Source organism: Garra rufa, chromosome 1 (assembly GCF_049309525.1).
Source record: "Garra rufa chromosome 1, GarRuf1.0, whole genome shotgun sequence".
NCBI classification, from domain to species: domain Eukaryota; kingdom Metazoa; phylum Chordata; class Actinopteri; order Cypriniformes; family Cyprinidae; genus Garra; species Garra rufa.
In genome coordinates, this window is record NC_133361.1 from 76,731,261 (window position 1) to 76,754,752 (window position 23,492).

The following is a 23,492-nucleotide window of genomic DNA, read 5'->3' on the forward strand; positions in this document are numbered from 1 at the left end:
AACCTTGTAAATAAACCAAATCTATTTAAACCAATCTTCTTTTATGTCTCATTCTTTTAACCACTAGTCATCTCTCACAGTTAAATCTGATCCCATTTTAGTCTTGTAACTCGGCTGATAAGGCCGATTGTTACACTTGGATGGGAGACCGCCTGGGAATACCAGGTGCTGTAAGCTTTTGCCTTTTCTTCACTATTTATATAATATGCTGGCTTTTACGGAGGCTGATCTTTAAATAGCCCACTTTTTGGAGCAGCCCTCGCTTACGGCCATACCGCGCTGAGAGCGCCCGATCTCGTCTGATCTCGGAAGCTAAGCAGCGTCGGGCCTGCTTAGTACTTGGATGGGAGACCGCCTGGGAATACCAGGTGCTGTAAGCTTTTGCCTTTTCTTCACTATTTATATAATATGCTGGCTTTTACGGAGGCTGATCTTTAAATAGCCCACTTTTTGGAGCAGCCCTCGCTTATGGCCATACCGCGCTGAGAGCGCCCGATCTCGTCTGATCTCGGAAGCTAAGCAGCGTCGGGCCTGCTTAGTACTTGGATGGGAGACCGCCTGGGAATACCAGGTGCTGTAAGCTTTTGCCTTTTCTTCACTATTTATATAATATGCTGGCTTTTAGAAAGACGTGTTTTACCGCTCTATTTATTACAATCATTTAAATGTATTATAGAGTTTTAAGTGTTTTACATGTTTTTTAGGCCATTTTATTACTCTTAACATTTTAAGTGAGTGTGTGTCTTTAAAAAATGGATGGTTGGCCTGCCATGTGACTAGACACATGACAGGAAGCAGGAAGTACAACTGTATAAGAGAGCAGCATGACAAACAAAGGACAGTCACCAAACTGTTGGATTGAGGAGTTGCTAATTTTAGAGCTCACCTTTCCATTCACCACCTGCAAACTTTGGATTACACTTTCTGTGGATTGTATATACACCGGTGGACACTCACATTGGACTTATCAACACACTGGGATTCTTGGACTGTTTTTAGGGTATGGACAAATGAACTGTATTCTTTTAACAGCGTTTACCTCGTTTTATCGTGTTGTTTTAAAGTCTTTTATGTGAACCTTGTAAATAAACCAAATCTATTTAAACCAATCTTCTTTTATGTCTCATTCTTTTAACCACTAGTCATCTCTCACAGTTAAATCTGATCCCATTTTAGTCTTGTAACTCGGCTGATAAGGCCGATTGTTACACTTGGATGGGAGACCGCCTGGGAATACCAGGTGCTGTAAGCTTTTGCCTTTTCTTCACTATTTATATAATATGCTGGCTTTTACGGAGGCTGATCTTTAAATAGCCCACTTTTTGGAGCAGCCCTCGCTTACGGCCATACCGCGCTGAGAGCGCCCGATCTCGTCTGATCTCGGAAGCTAAGCAGCGTCGGGCCTGCTTAGTACTTGGATGGGAGACCGCCTGGGAATACCAGGTGCTGTAAGCTTTTGCCTTTTCTTCACTATTTATATAATATGCTGGCTTTTAGAAAGACGTGTTTTACCGCTCTATTTATTACAATCATTTAAATGTATTATAGAGTTTTAAGTGTTTTACATGTTTTTTAGGCCATTTTATTACTCTTAACATTTTAAGTGAGTGTGTGTCTTTAAAAAATGGATGGTTGGCCTGCCATGTGACTAGACACATGACAGGAAGCAGGAAGTACAACTGTATAAGAGAGCAGCATGACAAACAAAGGACAGTCACCAAACTGTTGGATTGAGGAGTTGCTAATTTTAGAGCTCACCTTTCCATTCACCACCTGCAAACTTTGGATTACACTTTCTGTGGATTGTATATACACCGGTGGACACTCACATTGGACTTATCAACACACTGGGATTCTTGGACTGTTTTTAGGGTATGGACAAATGAACTGTATTCTTTTAACAGCGTTTACCTCGTTTTATCGTGTTGTTTTAAAGTCTTTTATGTGAACCTTGTAAATAAACCAAATCTATTTAAACCAATCTTCTTTTATGTCTCATTCTTTTAACCACTAGTCATCTCTCACAGTTAAATCTGATCCCATTTTAGTCTTGTAACTCGGCTGATAAGGCCGATTGTTACACTTGGATGGGAGACCGCCTGGGAATACCAGGTGCTGTAAGCTTTTGCCTTTTCTTCACTATTTATATAATATGCTGGCTTTTACGGAGGCTGATCTTTAAATAGCCCACTTTTTGGAGCAGCCCTCGCTTACGGCCATACCGCGCTGAGAGCGCCCGATCTCGTCTGATCTCGGAAGCTAAGCAGCGTCGGGCCTGCTTAGTACTTGGATGGGAGACCGCCTGGGAATACCAGGTGCTGTAAGCTTTTGCCTTTTCTTCACTATTTATATAATATGCTGGCTTTTACGGAGGCTGATCTTTAAATAGCCCACTTTTTGGAGCAGCCCTCGCTTACGGCCATACCGCGCTGAGAGCGCCCGATCTCGTCTGATCTCGGAAGCTAAGCAGCGTCGGGCCTGCTTAGTACTTGGATGGGAGACCGCCTGGGAATACCAGGTGCTGTAAGCTTTTGCCTTTTCTTCACTATTTATATAATATGCTGGCTTTTAGAAAGACGTGTTTTACCGCTCTATTTATTACAATCATTTAAATGTATTATAGAGTTTTAAGTGTTTTACATGTTTTTTAGGCCATTTTATTACTCTTAACATTTTAAGTGAGTGTGTGTCTTTAAAAAATGGATGGTTGGCCTGCCATGTGACTAGACACATGACAGGAAGCAGGAAGTACAACTGTATAAGAGAGCAGCATGACAAACAAAGGACAGTCACCAAACTGTTGGATTGAGGAGTTGCTAATTTTAGAGCTCACCTTTCCATTCACCACCTGCAAACTTTGGATTACACTTTCTGTGGATTGTATATACACCGGTGGACACTCACATTGGACTTATCAACACACTGGGATTCTTGGACTGTTTTTAGGGTATGGACAAATGAACTGTATTCTTTTAACAGCGTTTACCTCGTTTTATCGTGTTGTTTTAAAGTCTTTTATGTGAACCTTGTAAATAAACCAAATCTATTTAAACCAATCTTCTTTTATGTCTCATTCTTTTAACCACTAGTCATCTCTCACAGTTAAATCTGACCCCATTTTAGTCTTGTAACTCGGCTGATAAGGCCGATTGTTACACTTGGATGGGAGACCGCCTGGGATTACCAGGTGCTGTAAGCTTTTGCCTTTTCTTCACTATTTATATAATATGCTGGCTTTTACGGAGGCTGATCTTTAAATAGCCCACTTTTTGGAGCAGCCCTCGCTTACGGCCATACCGCGCTGAGAGCGCCCGATCTCGTCTGATCTCGGAAGCTAAGCAGCGTCGGGCCTGCTTAGTACTTGGATGGGAGACCGCCTGGGAATACCAGGTGCTGTAAGCTTTTGCCTTTTCTTCACTATTTATATAATATGCTGGCTTTTAGAAAGACGTGTTTTACCGCTCTATTTATTACAATCATTTAAATGTATTATAGAGTTTTAAGTGTTTTACATGTTTTTTAGGCCATTTTATTACTCTTAACATTTTAAGTGAGTGTGTGTCTTTAAAAAATGGATGGTTGGCCTGCCATGTGACTAGACACATGACAGGAAGCAGGAAGTACAACTGTATAAGAGAGCAGCATGACAAACAAAGGACAGTCACCAAACTGTTGGATTGAGGAGTTGCTAATTTTAGAGCTCACCTTTCCATTCACCACCTGCAAACTTTGGATTACACTTTCTGTGGATTGTATATACACCGGTGGACACTCACATTGGACTTATCAACACACTGGGATTCTTGGACTGTTTTTAGGGTATGGACAAATGAACTGTATTCTTTTAACAGCGTTTACCTCGTTTTATCGTGTTGTTTTAAAGTCTTTTATGTGAACCTTGTAAATAAACCAAATCTATTTAAACCAATCTTCTTTTATGTCTCATTCTTTTAACCACTAGTCATCTCTCACAGTTAAATCTGATCCCATTTTAGTCTTGTAACTCGGCTGATAAGGCCGATTGTTACACTTGGATGGGAGACCGCCTGGGAATACCAGGTGCTGTAAGCTTTTGCCTTTTCTTCACTATTTATATAATATGCTGGCTTTTACGGAGGCTGATCTTTAAATAGCCCACTTTTTGGAGCAGCCCTCGCTTACGGCCATACCGCGCTGAGAGCGCCCGATCTCGTCTGATCTCGGAAGCTAAGCAGCGTCGGGCCTGCTTAGTACTTGGATGGGAGACCGCCTGGGAATACCAGGTGCTGTAAGCTTTTGCCTTTTCTTCACTATTTATATAATATGCTGGCTTTTACGGAGGCTGATCTTTAAATAGCCCACTTTTTGGAGCAGCCCTCGCTTATGGCCATACCGCGCTGAGAGCGCCCGATCTCGTCTGATCTCGGAAGCTAAGCAGCGTCGGGCCTGCTTAGTACTTGGATGGGAGACCGCCTGGGAATACCAGGTGCTGTAAGCTTTTGCCTTTTCTTCACTATTTATATAATATGCTGGCTTTTAGAAAGACGTGTTTTACCGCTCTATTTATTACAATCATTTAAATGTATTATAGAGTTTTAAGTGTTTTACATGTTTTTTAGGCCATTTTATTACTCTTAACATTTTAAGTGAGTGTGTGTCTTTAAAAAATGGATGGTTGGCCTGCCATGTGACTAGACACATGACAGGAAGCAGGAAGTACAACTGTATAAGAGAGCAGCATGACAAACAAAGGACAGTCACCAAACTGTTGGATTGAGGAGTTGCTAATTTTAGAGCTCACCTTTCCATTCACCACCTGCAAACTTTGGATTACACTTTCTGTGGATTGTATATACACCGGTGGACACTCACATTGGACTTATCAACACACTGGGATTCTTGGACTGTTTTTAGGGTATGGACAAATGAACTGTATTCTTTTAACAGCGTTTACCTCGTTTTATCGTGTTGTTTTAAAGTCTTTTATGTGAACCTTGTAAATAAACCAAATCTATTTAAACCAATCTTCTTTTATGTCTCATTCTTTTAACCACTAGTCATCTCTCACAGTTAAATCTGACCCCATTTTAGTCTTGTAACTCGGCTGATAAGGCCGATTGTTACACTTGGATGGGAGACCGCCTGGGATTACCAGGTGCTGTAAGCTTTTGCCTTTTCTTCACTATTTATATAATATGCTGGCTTTTACGGAGGCTGATCTTTAAATAGCCCACTTTTTGGAGCAGCCCTCGCTTATGGCCATACCGCGCTGAGAGCGCCCGATCTCGTCTGATCTCGGAAGCTAAGCAGCGTCGGGCCTGCTTAGTACTTGGATGGGAGACCGCCTGGGAATACCAGGTGCTGTAAGCTTTTGCCTTTTCTTCACTATTTATATAATATGCTGGCTTTTAGAAAGACGTGTTTTACCGCTCTATTTATTACAATCATTTAAATGTATTATAGAGTTTTAAGTGTTTTACATGTTTTTTAGGCCATTTTATTACTCTTAACATTTTAAGTGAGTGTGTGTCTTTAAAAAATGGATGGTTGGCCTGCCATGTGACTAGACACATGACAGGAAGCAGGAAGTACAACTGTATAAGAGAGCAGCATGACAAACAAAGGACAGTCACCAAACTGTTGGATTGAGGAGTTGCTAATTTTAGAGCTCACCTTTCCATTCACCACCTGCAAACTTTGGATTACACTTTCTGTGGATTGTATATACACCGGTGGACACTCACATTGGACTTATCAACACACTGGGATTCTTGGACTGTTTTTAGGGTATGGACAAATGAACTGTATTCTTTTAACAGCGTTTACCTCGTTTTATCGTGTTGTTTTAAAGTCTTTTATGTGAACCTTGTAAATAAACCAAATCTATTTAAACCAATCTTCTTTTATGTCTCATTCTTTTAACCACTAGTCATCTCTCACAGTTAAATCTGATCCCATTTTAGTCTTGTAACTCGGCTGATAAGGCCGATTGTTACACTTGGATGGGAGACCGCCTGGGAATACCAGGTGCTGTAAGCTTTTGCCTTTTCTTCACTATTTATATAATATGCTGGCTTTTACGGAGGCTGATCTTTAAATAGCCCACTTTTTGGAGCAGCCCTCGCTTACGGCCATACCGCGCTGAGAGCGCCCGATCTCGTCTGATCTCGGAAGCTAAGCAGCGTCGGGCCTGCTTAGTACTTGGATGGGAGACCGCCTGGGAATACCAGGTGCTGTAAGCTTTTGCCTTTTCTTCACTATTTATATAATATGCTGGCTTTTACGGAGGCTGATCTTTAAATAGCCCACTTTTTGGAGCAGCCCTCGCTTACGGCCATACCGCGCTGAGAGCGCCCGATCTCGTCTGATCTCGGAAGCTAAGCAGCGTCGGGCCTGCTTAGTACTTGGATGGGAGACCGCCTGGGAATACCAGGTGCTGTAAGCTTTTGCCTTTTCTTCACTATTTATATAATATGCTGGCTTTTAGAAAGACGTGTTTTACCGCTCTATTTATTACAATCATTTAAATGTATTATAGAGTTTTAAGTGTTTTACATGTTTTTTAGGCCATTTTATTACTCTTAACATTTTAAGTGAGTGTGTGTCTTTAAAAAATGGATGGTTGGCCTGCCATGTGACTAGACACATGACAGGAAGCAGGAAGTACAACTGTATAAGAGAGCAGCATGACAAACAAAGGACAGTCACCAAACTGTTGGATTGAGGAGTTGCTAATTTTAGAGCTCACCTTTCCATTCACCACCTGCAAACTTTGGATTACACTTTCTGTGGATTGTATATACACCGGTGGACACTCACATTGGACTTATCAACACACTGGGATTCTTGGACTGTTTTTAGGGTATGGACAAATGAACTGTATTCTTTTAACAGCGTTTACCTCGTTTTATCGTGTTGTTTTAAAGTCTTTTATGTGAACCTTGTAAATAAACCAAATCTATTTAAACCAATCTTCTTTTATGTCTCATTCTTTTAACCACTAGTCATCTCTCACAGTTAAATCTGACCCCATTTTAGTCTTGTAACTCGGCTGATAAGGCCGATTGTTACACTTGGATGGGAGACCGCCTGGGATTACCAGGTGCTGTAAGCTTTTGCCTTTTCTTCACTATTTATATAATATGCTGGCTTTTACGGAGGCTGATCTTTAAATAGCCCACTTTTTGGAGCAGCCCTCGCTTACGGCCATACCGCGCTGAGAGCGCCCGATCTCGTCTGATCTCGGAAGCTAAGCAGCGTCGGGCCTGCTTAGTACTTGGATGGGAGACCGCCTGGGAATACCAGGTGCTGTAAGCTTTTGCCTTTTCTTCACTATTTATATAATATGCTGGCTTTTAGAAAGACGTGTTTTACCGCTCTATTTATTACAATCATTTAAATGTATTATAGAGTTTTAAGTGTTTTACATGTTTTTTAGGCCATTTTATTACTCTTAACATTTTAAGTGAGTGTGTGTCTTTAAAAAATGGATGGTTGGCCTGCCATGTGACTAGACACATGACAGGAAGCAGGAAGTACAACTGTATAAGAGAGCAGCATGACAAACAAAGGACAGTCACCAAACTGTTGGATTGAGGAGTTGCTAATTTTAGAGCTCACCTTTCCATTCACCACCTGCAAACTTTGGATTACACTTTCTGTGGATTGTATATACACCGGTGGACACTCACATTGGACTTATCAACACACTGGGATTCTTGGACTGTTTTTAGGGTATGGACAAATGAACTGTATTCTTTTAACAGCGTTTACCTCGTTTTATCGTGTTGTTTTAAAGTCTTTTATGTGAACCTTGTAAATAAACCAAATCTATTTAAACCAATCTTCTTTTATGTCTCATTCTTTTAACCACTAGTCATCTCTCACAGTTAAATCTGATCCCATTTTAGTCTTGTAACTCGGCTGATAAGGCCGATTGTTACACTTGGATGGGAGACCGCCTGGGAATACCAGGTGCTGTAAGCTTTTGCCTTTTCTTCACTATTTATATAATATGCTGGCTTTTACGGAGGCTGATCTTTAAATAGCCCACTTTTTGGAGCAGCCCTCGCTTACGGCCATACCGCGCTGAGAGCGCCCGATCTCGTCTGATCTCGGAAGCTAAGCAGCGTCGGGCCTGCTTAGTACTTGGATGGGAGACCGCCTGGGAATACCAGGTGCTGTAAGCTTTTGCCTTTTCTTCACTATTTATATAATATGCTGGCTTTTAGAAAGACGTGTTTTACCGCTCTATTTATTACAATCATTTAAATGTATTATAGAGTTTTAAGTGTTTTACATGTTTTTTAGGCCATTTTATTACTCTTAACATTTTAAGTGAGTGTGTGTCTTTAAAAAATGGATGGTTGGCCTGCCATGTGACTAGACACATGACAGGAAGCAGGAAGTACAACTGTATAAGAGAGCAGCATGACAAACAAAGGACAGTCACCAAACTGTTGGATTGAGGAGTTGCTAATTTTAGAGCTCACCTTTCCATTCACCACCTGCAAACTTTGGATTACACTTTCTGTGGATTGTATATACACCGGTGGACACTCACATTGGACTTATCAACACACTGGGATTCTTGGACTGTTTTTAGGGTATGGACAAATGAACTGTATTCTTTTAACAGCGTTTACCTCGTTTTATCGTGTTGTTTTAAAGTCTTTTATGTGAACCTTGTAAATAAACCAAATCTATTTAAACCAATCTTCTTTTATGTCTCATTCTTTTAACCACTAGTCATCTCTCACAGTTAAATCTGATCCCATTTTAGTCTTGTAACTCGGCTGATAAGGCCGATTGTTACACTTGGATGGGAGACCGCCTGGGAATACCAGGTGCTGTAAGCTTTTGCCTTTTCTTCACTATTTATATAATATGCTGGCTTTTACGGAGGCTGATCTTTAAATAGCCCACTTTTTGGAGCAGCCCTCGCTTACGGCCATACCGCGCTGAGAGCGCCCGATCTCGTCTGATCTCGGAAGCTAAGCAGCGTCGGGCCTGCTTAGTACTTGGATGGGAGACCGCCTGGGAATACCAGGTGCTGTAAGCTTTTGCCTTTTCTTCACTATTTATATAATATGCTGGCTTTTACGGAGGCTGATCTTTAAATAGCCCACTTTTTGGAGCAGCCCTCGCTTACGGCCATACCGCGCTGAGAGCGCCCGATCTCGTCTGATCTCGGAAGCTAAGCAGCGTCGGGCCTGCTTAGTACTTGGATGGGAGACCGCCTGGGAATACCAGGTGCTGTAAGCTTTTGCCTTTTCTTCACTATTTATATAATATGCTGGCTTTTAGAAAGACGTGTTTTACCGCTCTATTTATTACAATCATTTAAATGTATTATAGAGTTTTAAGTGTTTTACATGTTTTTTAGGCCATTTTATTACTCTTAACATTTTAAGTGAGTGTGTGTCTTTAAAAAATGGATGGTTGGCCTGCCATGTGACTAGACACATGACAGGAAGCAGGAAGTACAACTGTATAAGAGAGCAGCATGACAAACAAAGGACAGTCACCAAACTGTTGGATTGAGGAGTTGCTAATTTTAGAGCTCACCTTTCCATTCACCACCTGCAAACTTTGGATTACACTTTCTGTGGATTGTATATACACCGGTGGACACTCACATTGGACTTATCAACACACTGGGATTCTTGGACTGTTTTTAGGGTATGGACAAATGAACTGTATTCTTTTAACAGCGTTTACCTCGTTTTATCGTGTTGTTTTAAAGTCTTTTATGTGAACCTTGTAAATAAACCAAATCTATTTAAACCAATCTTCTTTTATGTCTCATTCTTTTAACCACTAGTCATCTCTCACAGTTAAATCTGACCCCATTTTAGTCTTGTAACTCGGCTGATAAGGCCGATTGTTACACTTGGATGGGAGACCGCCTGGGATTACCAGGTGCTGTAAGCTTTTGCCTTTTCTTCACTATTTATATAATATGCTGGCTTTTACGGAGGCTGATCTTTAAATAGCCCACTTTTTGGAGCAGCCCTCGCTTACGGCCATACCGCGCTGAGAGCGCCCGATCTCGTCTGATCTCGGAAGCTAAGCAGCGTCGGGCCTGCTTAGTACTTGGATGGGAGACCGCCTGGGAATACCAGGTGCTGTAAGCTTTTGCCTTTTCTTCACTATTTATATAATATGCTGGCTTTTAGAAAGACGTGTTTTACCGCTCTATTTATTACAATCATTTAAATGTATTATAGAGTTTTAAGTGTTTTACATGTTTTTTAGGCCATTTTATTACTCTTAACATTTTAAGTGAGTGTGTGTCTTTAAAAAATGGATGGTTGGCCTGCCATGTGACTAGACACATGACAGGAAGCAGGAAGTACAACTGTATAAGAGAGCAGCATGACAAACAAAGGACAGTCACCAAACTGTTGGATTGAGGAGTTGCTAATTTTAGAGCTCACCTTTCCATTCACCACCTGCAAACTTTGGATTACACTTTCTGTGGATTGTATATACACCGGTGGACACTCACATTGGACTTATCAACACACTGGGATTCTTGGACTGTTTTTAGGGTATGGACAAATGAACTGTATTCTTTTAACAGCGTTTACCTCGTTTTATCGTGTTGTTTTAAAGTCTTTTATGTGAACCTTGTAAATAAACCAAATCTATTTAAACCAATCTTCTTTTATGTCTCATTCTTTTAACCACTAGTCATCTCTCACAGTTAAATCTGATCCCATTTTAGTCTTGTAACTCGGCTGATAAGGCCGATTGTTACACTTGGATGGGAGACCGCCTGGGAATACCAGGTGCTGTAAGCTTTTGCCTTTTCTTCACTATTTATATAATATGCTGGCTTTTACGGAGGCTGATCTTTAAATAGCCCACTTTTTGGAGCAGCCCTCGCTTACGGCCATACCGCGCTGAGAGCGCCCGATCTCGTCTGATCTCGGAAGCTAAGCAGCGTCGGGCCTGCTTAGTACTTGGATGGGAGACCGCCTGGGAATACCAGGTGCTGTAAGCTTTTGCCTTTTCTTCACTATTTATATAATATGCTGGCTTTTAGAAAGACGTGTTTTACCGCTCTATTTATTACAATCATTTAAATGTATTATAGAGTTTTAAGTGTTTTACATGTTTTTTAGGCCATTTTATTACTCTTAACATTTTAAGTGAGTGTGTGTCTTTAAAAAATGGATGGTTGGCCTGCCATGTGACTAGACACATGACAGGAAGCAGGAAGTACAACTGTATAAGAGAGCAGCATGACAAACAAAGGACAGTCACCAAACTGTTGGATTGAGGAGTTGCTAATTTTAGAGCTCACCTTTCCATTCACCACCTGCAAACTTTGGATTACACTTTCTGTGGATTGTATATACACCGGTGGACACTCACATTGGACTTATCAACACACTGGGATTCTTGGACTGTTTTTAGGGTATGGACAAATGAACTGTATTCTTTTAACAGCGTTTACCTCGTTTTATCGTGTTGTTTTAAAGTCTTTTATGTGAACCTTGTAAATAAACCAAATCTATTTAAACCAATCTTCTTTTATGTCTCATTCTTTTAACCACTAGTCATCTCTCACAGTTAAATCTGATCCCATTTTAGTCTTGTAACTCGGCTGATAAGGCCGATTGTTACACTTGGATGGGAGACCGCCTGGGAATACCAGGTGCTGTAAGCTTTTGCCTTTTCTTCACTATTTATATAATATGCTGGCTTTTACGGAGGCTGATCTTTAAATAGCCCACTTTTTGGAGCAGCCCTCGCTTACGGCCATACCGCGCTGAGAGCGCCCGATCTCGTCTGATCTCGGAAGCTAAGCAGCGTCGGGCCAGCTTAGTACTTGGATGGGAGACCGCCTGGGAATACCAGGTGCTGTAAGCTTTTGCCTTTTCTTCACTATTTATATAATATGCTGGCTTTTAGAAAGACGTGTTTTACCGCTCTATTTATTACAATCATTTAAATGTATTATAGAGTTTTAAGTGTTTTACATGTTTTTTAGGCCATTTTATTACTCTTAACATTTTAAGTGAGTGTGTGTCTTTAAAAAATGGATGGTTGGCCTGCCATGTGACTAGACACATGACAGGAAGCAGGAAGTACAACTGTATAAGAGAGCAGCATGACAAACAAAGGACAGTCACCAAACTGTTGGATTGAGGAGTTGCTAATTTTAGAGCTCACCTTTCCATTCACCACCTGCAAACTTTGGATTACACTTTCTGTGGATTGTATATACACCGGTGGACACTCACATTGGACTTATCAACACACTGGGATTCTTGGACTGTTTTTAGGGTATGGACAAATGAACTGTATTCTTTTAACAGCGTTTACCTCGTTTTATCGTGTTGTTTTAAAGTCTTTTATGTGAACCTTGTAAATAAACCAAATCTATTTAAACCAATCTTCTTTTATGTCTCATTCTTTTAACCACTAGTCATCTCTCACAGTTAAATCTGATCCCATTTTAGTCTTGTAACTCGGCTGATAAGGCCGATTGTTACACTTGGATGGGAGACCGCCTGGGAATACCAGGTGCTGTAAGCTTTTGCCTTTTCTTCACTATTTATATAATATGCTGGCTTTTACGGAGGCTGATCTTTAAATAGCCCACTTTTTGGAGCAGCCCTCGCTTACGGCCATACCGCGCTGAGAGCGCCCGATCTCGTCTGATCTCGGAAGCTAAGCAGCGTCGGGCCTGCTTAGTACTTGGATGGGAGACCGCCTGGGAATACCAGGTGCTGTAAGCTTTTGCCTTTTCTTCACTATTTATATAATATGCTGGCTTTTACGGAGGCTGATCTTTAAATAGCCCACTTTTTGGAGCAGCCCTCGCTTACGGCCATACCGCGCTGAGAGCGCCCGATCTCGTCTGATCTCGGAAGCTAAGCAGCGTCGGGCCTGCTTAGTACTTGGATGGGAGACCGCCTGGGAATACCAGGTGCTGTAAGCTTTTGCCTTTTCTTCACTATTTATATAATATGCTGGCTTTTAGAAAGACGTGTTTTACCGCTCTATTTATTACAATCATTTAAATGTATTATAGAGTTTTAAGTGTTTTACATGTTTTTTAGGCCATTTTATTACTCTTAACATTTTAAGTGAGTGTGTGTCTTTAAAAAATGGATGGTTGGCCTGCCATGTGACTAGACACATGACAGGAAGCAGGAAGTACAACTGTATAAGAGAGCAGCATGACAAACAAAGGACAGTCACCAAACTGTTGGATTGAGGAGTTGCTAATTTTAGAGCTCACCTTTCCATTCACCACCTGCAAACTTTGGATTACACTTTCTGTGGATTGTATATACACCGGTGGACACTCACATTGGACTTATCAACACACTGGGATTCTTGGACTGTTTTTAGGGTATGGACAAATGAACTGTATTCTTTTAACAGCGTTTACCTCGTTTTATCGTGTTGTTTTAAAGTCTTTTATGTGAACCTTGTAAATAAACCAAATCTATTTAAACCAATCTTCTTTTATGTCTCATTCTTTTAACCACTAGTCATCTCTCACAGTTAAATCTGACCCCATTTTAGTCTTGTAACTCGGCTGATAAGGCCGATTGTTACACTTGGATGGGAGACCGCCTGGGATTACCAGGTGCTGTAAGCTTTTGCCTTTTCTTCACTATTTATATAATATGCTGGCTTTTACGGAGGCTGATCTTTAAATAGCCCACTTTTTGGAGCAGCCCTCGCTTACGGCCATACCGCGCTGAGAGCGCCCGATCTCGTCTGATCTCGGAAGCTAAGCAGCGTCGGGCCTGCTTAGTACTTGGATGGGAGACCGCCTGGGAATACCAGGTGCTGTAAGCTTTTGCCTTTTCTTCACTATTTATATAATATGCTGGCTTTTACGGAGGCTGATCTTTAAATAGCCCACTTTTTGGAGCAGCCCTCGCTTACGGCCATACCGCGCTGAGAGCGCCCGATCTCGTCTGATCTCGGAAGCTAAGCAGCGTCGGGCCTGCTTAGTACTTGGATGGGAGACCGCCTGGGAATACCAGGTGCTGTAAGCTTTTGCCTTTTCTTCACTATTTATATAATATGCTGGCTTTTAGAAAGACGTGTTTTACCGCTCTATTTATTACAATCATTTAAATGTATTATAGAGTTTTAAGTGTTTTACATGTTTTTTAGGCCATTTTATTACTCTTAACATTTTAAGTGAGTGTGTGTCTTTAAAAAATGGATGGTTGGCCTGCCATGTGACTAGACACATGACAGGAAGCAGGAAGTACAACTGTATAAGAGAGCAGCATGACAAACAAAGGACAGTCACCAAACTGTTGGATTGAGGAGTTGCTAATTTTAGAGCTCACCTTTCCATTCACCACCTGCAAACTTTGGATTACACTTTCTGTGGATTGTATATACACCGGTGGACACTCACATTGGACTTATCAACACACTGGGATTCTTGGACTGTTTTTAGGGTATGGACAAATGAACTGTATTCTTTTAACAGCGTTTACCTCGTTTTATCGTGTTGTTTTAAAGTCTTTTATGTGAACCTTGTAAATAAACCAAATCTATTTAAACCAATCTTCTTTTATGTCTCATTCTTTTAACCACTAGTCATCTCTCACAGTTAAATCTGATCCCATTTTAGTCTTGTAACTCGGCTGATAAGGCCGATTGTTACACTTGGATGGGAGACCGCCTGGGAATACCAGGTGCTGTAAGCTTTTGCCTTTTCTTCACTATTTATATAATATGCTGGCTTTTACGGAGGCTGATCTTTAAATAGCCCACTTTTTGGAGCAGCCCTCGCTTACGGCCATACCGCGCTGAGAGCGCCCGATCTCGTCTGATCTCGGAAGCTAAGCAGCGTCGGGCCTGCTTAGTACTTGGATGGGAGACCGCCTGGGAATACCAGGTGCTGTAAGCTTTTGCCTTTTCTTCACTATTTATATAATATGCTGGCTTTTACGGAGGCTGATCTTTAAATAGCCCACTTTTTGGAGCAGCCCTCGCTTACGGCCATACCGCGCTGAGAGCGCCCGATCTCGTCTGATCTCGGAAGCTAAGCAGCGTCGGGCCTGCTTAGTACTTGGATGGGAGACCGCCTGGGAATACCAGGTGCTGTAAGCTTTTGCCTTTTCTTCACTATTTATATAATATGCTGGCTTTTAGAAAGACGTGTTTTACCGCTCTATTTATTACAATCATTTAAATGTATTATAGAGTTTTAAGTGTTTTACATGTTTTTTAGGCCATTTTATTACTCTTAACATTTTAAGTGAGTGTGTGTCTTTAAAAAATGGATGGTTGGCCTGCCATGTGACTAGACACATGACAGGAAGCAGGAAGTACAACTGTATAAGAGAGCAGCATGACAAACAAAGGACAGTCACCAAACTGTTGGATTGAGGAGTTGCTAATTTTAGAGCTCACCTTTCCATTCACCACCTGCAAACTTTGGATTACACTTTCTGTGGATTGTATATACACCGGTGGACACTCACATTGGACTTATCAACACACTGGGATTCTTGGACTGTTTTTAGGGTATGGACAAATGAACTGTATTCTTTTAACAGCGTTTACCTCGTTTTATCGTGTTGTTTTAAAGTCTTTTATGTGAACCTTGTAAATAAACCAAATCTATTTAAACCAATCTTCTTTTATGTCTCATTCTTTTAACCACTAGTCATCTCTCACAGTTAAATCTGACCCCATTTTAGTCTTGTAACTCGGCTGATAAGGCCGATTGTTACACTTGGATGGGAGACCGCCTGGGATTACCAGGTGCTGTAAGCTTTTGCCTTTTCTTCACTATTTATATAATATGCTGGCTTTTACGGAGGCTGATCTTTAAATAGCCCACTTTTTGGAGCAGCCCTCGCTTACGGCCATACCGCGCTGAGAGCGCCCGATCTCGTCTGATCTCGGAAGCTAAGCAGCGTCGGGCCTGCTTAGTACTTGGATGGGAGACCGCCTGGGAATACCAGGTGCTGTAAGCTTTTGCCTTTTCTTCACTATTTATATAATATGCTGGCTTTTAGAAAGACGTGTTTTACCGCTCTATTTATTACAATCATTTAAATGTATTATAGAGTTTTAAGTGTTTTACATGTTTTTTAGGCCATTTTATTACTCTTAACATTTTAAGTGAGTGTGTGTCTTTAAAAAATGGATGGTTGGCCTGCCATGTGACTAGACACATGACAGGAAGCAGGAAGTACAACTGTATAAGAGAGCAGCATGACAAACAAAGGACAGTCACCAAACTGTTGGATTGAGGAGTTGCTAATTTTAGAGCTCACCTTTCCATTCACCACCTGCAAACTTTGGATTACACTTTCTGTGGATTGTATATACACCGGTGGACACTCACATTGGACTTATCAACACACTGGGATTCTTGGACTGTTTTTAGGGTATGGACAAATGAACTGTATTCTTTTAACAGCGTTTACCTCGTTTTATCGTGTTGTTTTAAAGTCTTTTATGTGAACCTTGTAAATAAACCAAATCTATTTAAACCAATCTTCTTTTATGTCTCATTCTTTTAACCACTAGTCATCTCTCACAGTTAAATCTGACCCCATTTTAGTCTTGTAACTCGGCTGATAAGGCCGATTGTTACACTTGGATGGGAGACCGCCTGGGATTACCAGGTGCTGTAAGCTTTTGCCTTTTCTTCACTATTTATATTATATGCTGGCTTTTACGGAGGCTGATCTTTAAATAGCCCACTTTTTGGAGCAGCCCTCGCTTACGGCCATACCGCGCTGAGAGCGCCCGATCTCGTCTGATCTCGGAAGCTAAGCAGCGTCGGGCCTGCTTAGTACTTGGATGGGAGACCGCCTGGGAATACCAGGTGCTGTAAGCTTTTGCCTTTTCTTCACTATTTATATAATATGCTGGCTTTTAGAAAGACGTGTTTTACCGCTCTATTTATTACAATCATTTAAATGTATTATAGAGTTTTAAGTGTTTTACATGTTTTTTAGGCCATTTTATTACTCTTAACATTTTAAGTGAGTGTGTGTCTTTAAAAAATGGATGGTTGGCCTGCCATGTGACTAGACACATGACAGGAAGCAGGAAGTACAACTGTATAAGAGAGCAGCATGACAAACAAAGGACAGTCACCAAACTGTTGGATTGAGGAGTTGCTAATTTTAGAGCTCACCTTTCCATTCACCACCTGCAAACTTTGGATTACACTTTCTGTGGATTGTATATACACCGGTGGACACTCACATTGGACTTATCAACACACTGGGATTCTTGGACTGTTTTTAGGGTATGGACAAATGAACTGTATTCTTTTAACAGCGTTTACCTCGTTTTATCGTGTTGTTTTAAAGTCTTTTATGTGAACCTTGTAAATAAACCAAATCTATTTAAACCAATCTTCTTTTATGTCTCATTCTTTTAACCACTAGTCATCTCTCACAGTTAAATCTGATCCCATTTTAGTCTTGTAACTCGGCTGATAAGGCCGATTGTTACACTTGGATGGGAGACCGCCTGGGAATACCAGGTGCTGTAAGCTTTTGCCTTTTCTTCACTATTTATATAATATGCTGGCTTTTACGGAGGCTGATCTTTAAATAGCCCACTTTTTGGAGCAGCCCTCGCTTACGGCCATACCGCGCTGAGAGCGCCCGATCTCGTCTGATCTCGGAAGCTAAGCAGCGTCGGGCCTGCTTAGTACTTGGATGGGAGACCGCCTGGGAATACCAGGTGCTGTAAGCTTTTGCCTTTTCTTCACTATTTATATAATATGCTGGCTTTTAGAAAGACGTGTTTTACCGCTCTATTTATTACAATCATTTAAATGTATTATAGAGTTTTAAGTGTTTTACATGTTTTTTAGGCCATTTTATTACTCTTAACATTTTAAGTGAGTGTGTGTCTTTAAAAAATGGATGGTTGGCCTGCCATGTGACTAGACACATGACAGGAAGCAGGAAGTACAACTGTATAAGAGAGCAGCATGACAAACAAAGGACAGTCACCAAACTGTTGGATTGAGGAGTTGCTAATTTTAGAGCTCACCTTTCCATTCACCACCTGCAAACTTTGGATTACACTTTCTGTGGATTGTATATACACCGGTGGACACTCACATTGGACTTATCAACACACTGGGATTCTTGGACTGTTTTTAGGGTATGGAAAAATGAACTGTATTCTTTTAACAGCGTTTACCTCGTTTTATCGTGTTGTTTTAAAGTCTTTTATGTGAACCTTGTAAATAAACCAAATCTATTTAAACCAATCTTCTTTTATGTCTCATTCTTTTAACCACTAGTCATCTCTCACAGTTAAATCTGATCCCATTTTAGTCTTGTAACTCGGCTGATAAGGCCGATTGTTACACTTGGATGGGAGACCGCCTGGGAATACCAGGTGCTGTAAGCTTTTGCCTTTTCTTCACTATTTATATAATATGCTGGCTTTTACGGAGGCTGATCTTTAAATAGCCCACTTTTTGGAGCAGCCCTCGCTTACGGCCATACCGTGCTGAGAGCGCCCGATCTCGTCTGATCTCGGAAGCTAAGCAGCGTCGGGCCTGCTTAGTACTTGGATGGGAGACCGCCTGGGAATACCAGGTGCTGTAAGCTTTTGCCTTTTCTTCACTATTTATATAATATGCTGGCTTTTACGGAGGCTGATCTTTAAATAGCCCACTTTTTGGAGCAGCCCTCGCTTACGGCCATACCGCGCTGAGAGCGCCCGATCTCGTCTGATCTCGGAAGCTAAGCAGCGTCGGGCCTGCTTAGTACTTGGATGGGAGACCGCCTGGGAATACCAGGTGCTGTAAGCTTTTGCCTTTTCTTCACTATTTATATAATATGCTGGCTTTTAGAAAGACGTGTTTTACCGCTCTATTTATTACAATCATTTAAATGTATTATAGAGTTTTAAGTGTTTTACATGTTTTTTAGGCCATTTTATTACTCTTAACATTTTAAGTGAGTGTGTGTCTTTAAAAAATGGATGGTTGGCCTGCCATGTGACTAGACACATGACAGGAAGCAGGAAGTACAACTGTATAAGAGAGCAGCATGACAAACAAAGGACAGTCACCAAACTGTTGGATTGAGGAGTTGCTAATTTTAGAGCTCACCTTTCCATTCACCACCTGCAAACTTTGGATTACACTTTCTGTGGATTGTATATACACCGGTGGACACTCACATTGGACTTATCAACACACTGGGATTCTTGGACTGTTTTTAGGGTATGGACAAATGAACTGTATTCTTTTAACAGCGTTTACCTCGTTTTATCGTGTTGTTTTAAAGTCTTTTATGTGAACCTTGTAAATAAACCAAATCTATTTAAACCAATCTTCTTTTATGTCTCATTCTTTTAACCACTAGTCATCTCTCACAGTTAAATCTGACCCCATTTTAGTCTTGTAACTCGGCTGATAAGGCCGATTGTTACACTTGGATGGGAGACCGCCTGGGATTACCAGGTGCTGTAAGCTTTTGCCTTTTCTTCACTATTTATATAATATGCTGGCTTTTACGGAGGCTGATCTTTAAATAGCCCACTTTTTGGAGCAGCCCTCGCTTACGGCCATACCGCGCTGAGAGCGCCCGATCTCGTCTGATCTCGGAAGCTAAGCAGCGTCGGGCCTGCTTAGTACTTGGATGGGAGACCGCCTGGGAATACCAGGTGCTGTAAGCTTTTGCCTTTTCTTCACTATTTATATAATATGCTGGCTTTTAGAAAGACGTGTTTTACCGCTCTATTTATTACAATCATTTAAATGTATTATAGAGTTTTAAGTGTTTTACATGTTTTTTAGGCCATTTTATTACTCTTAACATTTTAAGTGAGTGTGTGTCTTTAAAAAATGGATGGTTGGCCTGCCATGTGACTAGACACATGACAGGAAGCAGGAAGTACAACTGTATAAGAGAGCAGCATGACAAACAAAGGACAGTCACCAAACTGTTGGATTGAGGAGTTGCTAATTTTAGAGCTCACCTTTCCATTCACCACCTGCAAACTTTGGATTACACTTTCTGTGGATTGTATATACACCGGTGGACACTCACATTGGACTTATCAACACACTGGGATTCTTGGACTGTTTTTAGGGTATGGACAAATGAACTGTATTCTTTTAACAGCGTTTACCTCGTTTTATCGTGTTGTTTTAAAGTCTTTTATGTGAACCTTGTAAATAAACCAAATCTATTTAAACCAATCTTCTTTTATGTCTCATTCTTTTAACCACTAGTCATCTCTCACAGTTAAATCTGATCCCATTTTAGTCTTGTAACTCGGCTGATAAGGCCGATTGTTACACTTGGATGGGAGACCGCCTGGGAATACCAGGTGCTGTAAGCTTTTGCCTTTTCTTCACTATTTATATAATATGCTGGCTTTTACGGAGGCTGATCTTTAAATAGCCCACTTTTTGGAGCAGCCCTCGCTTACGGCCATACCGCGCTGAGAGCGCCCGATCTCGTCTGATCTCGGAAGCTAAGCAGCGTCGGGCCTGCTTAGTACTTGGATGGGAGACCGCCTGGGAATACCAGGTGCTGTAAGCTTTTGCCTTTTCTTCACTATTTATATAATATGCTGGCTTTTAGAAAGACGTGTTTTACCGCTCTATTTATTACAATCATTTAAATGTATTATAGAGTTTTAAGTGTTTTACATGTTTTTTAGGCCATTTTATTACTCTTAACATTTTAAGTGAGTGTGTGTCTTTAAAAAATGGATGGTTGGCCTGCCATGTGACTAGACACATGACAGGAAGCAGGAAGTACAACTGTATAAGAGAGCAGCATGACAAACAAAGGACAGTCACCAAACTGTTGGATTGAGGAGTTGCTAATTTTAGAGCTCACCTTTCCATTCACCACCTGCAAACTTTGGATTACACTTTCTGTGGATTGTATATACACCGGTGGACACTCACATTGGACTTATCAACACACTGGGATTCTTGGACTGTTTTTAGGGTATGGACAAATGAACTGTATTCTTTTAACAGCGTTTACCTCGTTTTATCGTGTTGTTTTAAAGTCTTTTATGTGAACCTTGTAAATAAACCAAATCTATTTAAACCAATCTTCTTTTATGTCTCATTCTTTTAACCACTAGTCATCTCTCACAGTTAAATCTGACCCCATTTTAGTCTTGTAACTCGGCTGATAAGGCCGATTGTTACACTTGGATGGGAGACCGCCTGGGATTACCAGGTGCTGTAAGCTTTTGCCTTTTCTTCACTATTTATATAATATGCTGGCTTTTACGGAGGCTGATCTTTAAATAGCCCACTTTTTGGAGCAGCCCTCGCTTACGGCCATACCGCGCTGAGAGCGCCCGATCTCGTCTGATCTCGGAAGCTAAGCAGCGTCGGGCCTGCTTAGTACTTGGATGGGAGACCGCCTGGGAATACCAGGTGCTGTAAGCTTTTGCCTTTTCTTCACTATTTATATAATATGCTGGCTTTTAGAAAGACGTGTTTTACCGCTCTATTTATTACAATCATTTAAATGTATTATAGAGTTTTAAGTGTTTTACATGTTTTTTAGGCCATTTTATTACTCTTAACATTTTAAGTGAGTGTGTGTCTTTAAAAAATGGATGGTTGGCCTGCCATGTGACTAGACACATGACAGGAAGCAGGAAGTACAACTGTATAAGAGAGCAGCATGACAAACAAAGGACAGTCACCAAACTGTTGGATTGAGGAGTTGCTAATTTTAGAGCTCACCTTTCCATTCACCACCTGCAAACTTTGGATTACACTTTCTGTGGATTGTATATACACCGGTGGACACTCACATTGGACTTATCAACACACTGGGATTCTTGGACTGTTTTTAGGGTATGGACAAATGAACTGTATTCTTTTAACAGCGTTTACCTCGTTTTATCGTGTTGTTTTAAAGTCTTTTATGTGAACCTTGTAAATAAACCAAATCTATTTAAACCAATCTTCTTTTATGTCTCATTCTTTTAACCACTAGTCATCTCTCACAGTTAAATCTGATCCCATTTTAGTCTTGTAACTCGGCTGATAAGGCCGATTGTTACACTTGGATGGGAGACCGCCTGGGAATACCAGGTGCTGTAAGCTTTTGCCTTTTCTTCACTATTTATATAATATGCTGGCTTTTACGGAGGCTGATCTTTAAATAGCCCACTTTTTGGAGCAGCCCTCGCTTACGGCCATACCGCGCTGAGAGCGCCCGATCTCGTCTGATCTCGGAAGCTAAGCAGCGTCGGGCCTGCTTAGTACTTGGATGGGAGACTGCCTGGGAATGCCAGGTGCTGTAAGCTTTTGCCTTTTCTTCACTATTTATATAATATGCTGGCTTTTACGGAGGCTGATCTTTAAATAGCCCACTTTTTGGAGCAGCCCTCGCTTACGGCCATACCGCGCTGAGAGCGCCCGATCTCGTCTGATCTCGGAAGCTAAGCAGCGTCGGGCCTGCTTAGTACTTGGATGGGAGACCGCCTGGGAATACCAGGTGCTGTAAGCTTTTGCCTTTTCTTCACTATTTATATAATATGCTGGCTTTTAGAAAGACGTGTTTTACCGCTCTATTTATTACAATCATTTAAATGTATTATAGAGTTTTAAGTGTTTTACATGTTTTTTAGGCCATTTTATTACTCTTAACATTTTAAGTGAGTGTGTGTCTTTAAAAAATGGATGGTTGGCCTGCCATGTGACTAGACACATGACAGGAAGCAGGAAGTACAACTGTATAAGAGAGCAGCATGACAAACAAAGGACAGTCACCAAACTGTTGGATTGAGGAGTTGCTAATTTTAGAGCTCACCTTTCCATTCACCACCTGCAAACTTTGGATTACACTTTCTGTGGATTGTATATACACCGGTGGACACTCACATTGGACTTATCAACACACTGGGATTCTTGGACTGTTTTTAGGGTATGGACAAATGAACTGTATTCTTTTAACAGCGTTTACCTCGTTTTATCGTGTTGTTTTAAAGTCTTTTATGTGAACCTTGTAAATAAACCAAATCTATTTAAACCAATCTTCTTTTATGTCTCATTCTTTTAACCACTAGTCATCTCTCACAGTTAAATCTGACCCCATTTTAGTCTTGTAACTCGGCTGATAAGGCCGATTGTTACACTTGGATGGGAGACCGCCTGGGATTACCAGGTGCTGTAAGCTTTTGCCTTTTCTTCACTATTTATATAATATGCTGGCTTTTACGGAGGCTGATCTTTAAATAGCCCACTTTTTGGAGCAGCCCTCGCTTACGGCCATACCGCGCTGAGAGCGCCCGATCTCGTCTGATCTCGGAAGCTAAGCAGCGTCGGGCCTGCTTAGTACTTGGATGGGAGACCGCCTGGGAATACCAGGTGCTGTAAGCTTTTGCCTTTTCTTCACTATTTATATAATATGCTGGCTTTTAGAAAGACGTGTTTTACCGCTCTATTTATTACAATCATTTAAATGTATTATAGAGTTTTAAGTGTTTTACATGTTTTTTAGGCCATTTTATTACTCTTAACATTTTAAGTGAGT

General features: G+C 41.0%; 35 non-coding genes across 35 annotated transcripts; all 35 read left to right on the forward strand.

Annotated features, from left to right (window-relative positions):
- The first annotated feature begins 261 nt into the window (after window positions 1-261).
- LOC141298948 (5S ribosomal RNA) lies at window positions 262-380 on the forward strand. Its single transcript, XR_012341677.1, has one exon. It is a non-coding gene; the product is annotated as a 5S ribosomal RNA (ribosomal RNA).
- Window positions 381-464: 84 nt separating this feature from the next.
- Window positions 465-583, forward strand: LOC141315691 (5S ribosomal RNA). Its single transcript, XR_012351104.1, has one exon. It is a non-coding gene; the product is annotated as a 5S ribosomal RNA (ribosomal RNA).
- A 753-nt stretch (window positions 584-1,336) lies between these two features.
- Window positions 1,337-1,455, forward strand: LOC141298953 (5S ribosomal RNA). Its single transcript, XR_012341678.1, has one exon. It is a non-coding gene; the product is annotated as a 5S ribosomal RNA (ribosomal RNA).
- A 753-nt stretch (window positions 1,456-2,208) lies between these two features.
- Window positions 2,209-2,327, forward strand: LOC141298968 (5S ribosomal RNA). The gene has a single exon (XR_012341680.1). It is a non-coding gene; the product is annotated as a 5S ribosomal RNA (ribosomal RNA).
- Window positions 2,328-2,411: 84 nt separating this feature from the next.
- On the forward strand, window positions 2,412-2,530 carry LOC141298976 (5S ribosomal RNA). The gene has a single exon (XR_012341681.1). It is a non-coding gene; the product is annotated as a 5S ribosomal RNA (ribosomal RNA).
- A 753-nt stretch (window positions 2,531-3,283) lies between these two features.
- Window positions 3,284-3,402, forward strand: LOC141298985 (5S ribosomal RNA). The gene has a single exon (XR_012341682.1). It is a non-coding gene; the product is annotated as a 5S ribosomal RNA (ribosomal RNA).
- A 753-nt stretch (window positions 3,403-4,155) lies between these two features.
- LOC141298990 (5S ribosomal RNA) lies at window positions 4,156-4,274 on the forward strand. The gene has a single exon (XR_012341683.1). It is a non-coding gene; the product is annotated as a 5S ribosomal RNA (ribosomal RNA).
- An 84-nt stretch (window positions 4,275-4,358) lies between these two features.
- Window positions 4,359-4,477, forward strand: LOC141315703 (5S ribosomal RNA). The gene has a single exon (XR_012351115.1). It is a non-coding gene; the product is annotated as a 5S ribosomal RNA (ribosomal RNA).
- Window positions 4,478-5,230: 753 nt separating this feature from the next.
- LOC141315714 (5S ribosomal RNA) lies at window positions 5,231-5,349 on the forward strand. The gene has a single exon (XR_012351126.1). It is a non-coding gene; the product is annotated as a 5S ribosomal RNA (ribosomal RNA).
- A 753-nt stretch (window positions 5,350-6,102) lies between these two features.
- On the forward strand, window positions 6,103-6,221 carry LOC141298997 (5S ribosomal RNA). The gene has a single exon (XR_012341684.1). It is a non-coding gene; the product is annotated as a 5S ribosomal RNA (ribosomal RNA).
- An 84-nt stretch (window positions 6,222-6,305) lies between these two features.
- On the forward strand, window positions 6,306-6,424 carry LOC141299003 (5S ribosomal RNA). The gene has a single exon (XR_012341685.1). It is a non-coding gene; the product is annotated as a 5S ribosomal RNA (ribosomal RNA).
- Window positions 6,425-7,177: 753 nt separating this feature from the next.
- Window positions 7,178-7,296, forward strand: LOC141299010 (5S ribosomal RNA). The gene has a single exon (XR_012341686.1). It is a non-coding gene; the product is annotated as a 5S ribosomal RNA (ribosomal RNA).
- Window positions 7,297-8,049: 753 nt separating this feature from the next.
- On the forward strand, window positions 8,050-8,168 carry LOC141299018 (5S ribosomal RNA). Its single transcript, XR_012341687.1, has one exon. It is a non-coding gene; the product is annotated as a 5S ribosomal RNA (ribosomal RNA).
- A 753-nt stretch (window positions 8,169-8,921) lies between these two features.
- On the forward strand, window positions 8,922-9,040 carry LOC141299026 (5S ribosomal RNA). Its single transcript, XR_012341688.1, has one exon. It is a non-coding gene; the product is annotated as a 5S ribosomal RNA (ribosomal RNA).
- Window positions 9,041-9,124: 84 nt separating this feature from the next.
- LOC141299033 (5S ribosomal RNA) lies at window positions 9,125-9,243 on the forward strand. Its single transcript, XR_012341689.1, has one exon. It is a non-coding gene; the product is annotated as a 5S ribosomal RNA (ribosomal RNA).
- A 753-nt stretch (window positions 9,244-9,996) lies between these two features.
- Window positions 9,997-10,115, forward strand: LOC141299042 (5S ribosomal RNA). The gene has a single exon (XR_012341691.1). It is a non-coding gene; the product is annotated as a 5S ribosomal RNA (ribosomal RNA).
- A 753-nt stretch (window positions 10,116-10,868) lies between these two features.
- On the forward strand, window positions 10,869-10,987 carry LOC141299046 (5S ribosomal RNA). Its single transcript, XR_012341692.1, has one exon. It is a non-coding gene; the product is annotated as a 5S ribosomal RNA (ribosomal RNA).
- A 753-nt stretch (window positions 10,988-11,740) lies between these two features.
- On the forward strand, window positions 11,741-11,859 carry LOC141296872 (5S ribosomal RNA). Its single transcript, XR_012341309.1, has one exon. It is a non-coding gene; the product is annotated as a 5S ribosomal RNA (ribosomal RNA).
- Window positions 11,860-12,612: 753 nt separating this feature from the next.
- On the forward strand, window positions 12,613-12,731 carry LOC141299052 (5S ribosomal RNA). The gene has a single exon (XR_012341693.1). It is a non-coding gene; the product is annotated as a 5S ribosomal RNA (ribosomal RNA).
- An 84-nt stretch (window positions 12,732-12,815) lies between these two features.
- On the forward strand, window positions 12,816-12,934 carry LOC141299058 (5S ribosomal RNA). The gene has a single exon (XR_012341694.1). It is a non-coding gene; the product is annotated as a 5S ribosomal RNA (ribosomal RNA).
- Window positions 12,935-13,687: 753 nt separating this feature from the next.
- On the forward strand, window positions 13,688-13,806 carry LOC141299063 (5S ribosomal RNA). The gene has a single exon (XR_012341695.1). It is a non-coding gene; the product is annotated as a 5S ribosomal RNA (ribosomal RNA).
- Window positions 13,807-13,890: 84 nt separating this feature from the next.
- Window positions 13,891-14,009, forward strand: LOC141299068 (5S ribosomal RNA). The gene has a single exon (XR_012341696.1). It is a non-coding gene; the product is annotated as a 5S ribosomal RNA (ribosomal RNA).
- A 753-nt stretch (window positions 14,010-14,762) lies between these two features.
- On the forward strand, window positions 14,763-14,881 carry LOC141299073 (5S ribosomal RNA). Its single transcript, XR_012341698.1, has one exon. It is a non-coding gene; the product is annotated as a 5S ribosomal RNA (ribosomal RNA).
- An 84-nt stretch (window positions 14,882-14,965) lies between these two features.
- LOC141299079 (5S ribosomal RNA) lies at window positions 14,966-15,084 on the forward strand. The gene has a single exon (XR_012341699.1). It is a non-coding gene; the product is annotated as a 5S ribosomal RNA (ribosomal RNA).
- Window positions 15,085-15,837: 753 nt separating this feature from the next.
- On the forward strand, window positions 15,838-15,956 carry LOC141299085 (5S ribosomal RNA). The gene has a single exon (XR_012341700.1). It is a non-coding gene; the product is annotated as a 5S ribosomal RNA (ribosomal RNA).
- A 753-nt stretch (window positions 15,957-16,709) lies between these two features.
- LOC141299091 (5S ribosomal RNA) lies at window positions 16,710-16,828 on the forward strand. Its single transcript, XR_012341701.1, has one exon. It is a non-coding gene; the product is annotated as a 5S ribosomal RNA (ribosomal RNA).
- A 753-nt stretch (window positions 16,829-17,581) lies between these two features.
- On the forward strand, window positions 17,582-17,700 carry LOC141299105 (5S ribosomal RNA). Its single transcript, XR_012341703.1, has one exon. It is a non-coding gene; the product is annotated as a 5S ribosomal RNA (ribosomal RNA).
- Window positions 17,701-18,453: 753 nt separating this feature from the next.
- Window positions 18,454-18,572, forward strand: LOC141317513 (5S ribosomal RNA). The gene has a single exon (XR_012351888.1). It is a non-coding gene; the product is annotated as a 5S ribosomal RNA (ribosomal RNA).
- An 84-nt stretch (window positions 18,573-18,656) lies between these two features.
- Window positions 18,657-18,775, forward strand: LOC141299113 (5S ribosomal RNA). The gene has a single exon (XR_012341705.1). It is a non-coding gene; the product is annotated as a 5S ribosomal RNA (ribosomal RNA).
- Window positions 18,776-19,528: 753 nt separating this feature from the next.
- Window positions 19,529-19,647, forward strand: LOC141299119 (5S ribosomal RNA). Its single transcript, XR_012341706.1, has one exon. It is a non-coding gene; the product is annotated as a 5S ribosomal RNA (ribosomal RNA).
- Window positions 19,648-20,400: 753 nt separating this feature from the next.
- Window positions 20,401-20,519, forward strand: LOC141299125 (5S ribosomal RNA). The gene has a single exon (XR_012341707.1). It is a non-coding gene; the product is annotated as a 5S ribosomal RNA (ribosomal RNA).
- A 753-nt stretch (window positions 20,520-21,272) lies between these two features.
- Window positions 21,273-21,391, forward strand: LOC141299132 (5S ribosomal RNA). Its single transcript, XR_012341708.1, has one exon. It is a non-coding gene; the product is annotated as a 5S ribosomal RNA (ribosomal RNA).
- Window positions 21,392-22,144: 753 nt separating this feature from the next.
- On the forward strand, window positions 22,145-22,263 carry LOC141318504 (5S ribosomal RNA). The gene has a single exon (XR_012352817.1). It is a non-coding gene; the product is annotated as a 5S ribosomal RNA (ribosomal RNA).
- Window positions 22,264-22,347: 84 nt separating this feature from the next.
- On the forward strand, window positions 22,348-22,466 carry LOC141299137 (5S ribosomal RNA). Its single transcript, XR_012341709.1, has one exon. It is a non-coding gene; the product is annotated as a 5S ribosomal RNA (ribosomal RNA).
- Window positions 22,467-23,219: 753 nt separating this feature from the next.
- LOC141299143 (5S ribosomal RNA) lies at window positions 23,220-23,338 on the forward strand. The gene has a single exon (XR_012341710.1). It is a non-coding gene; the product is annotated as a 5S ribosomal RNA (ribosomal RNA).
- Window positions 23,339-23,492: the final 154 nt, after the last annotated feature.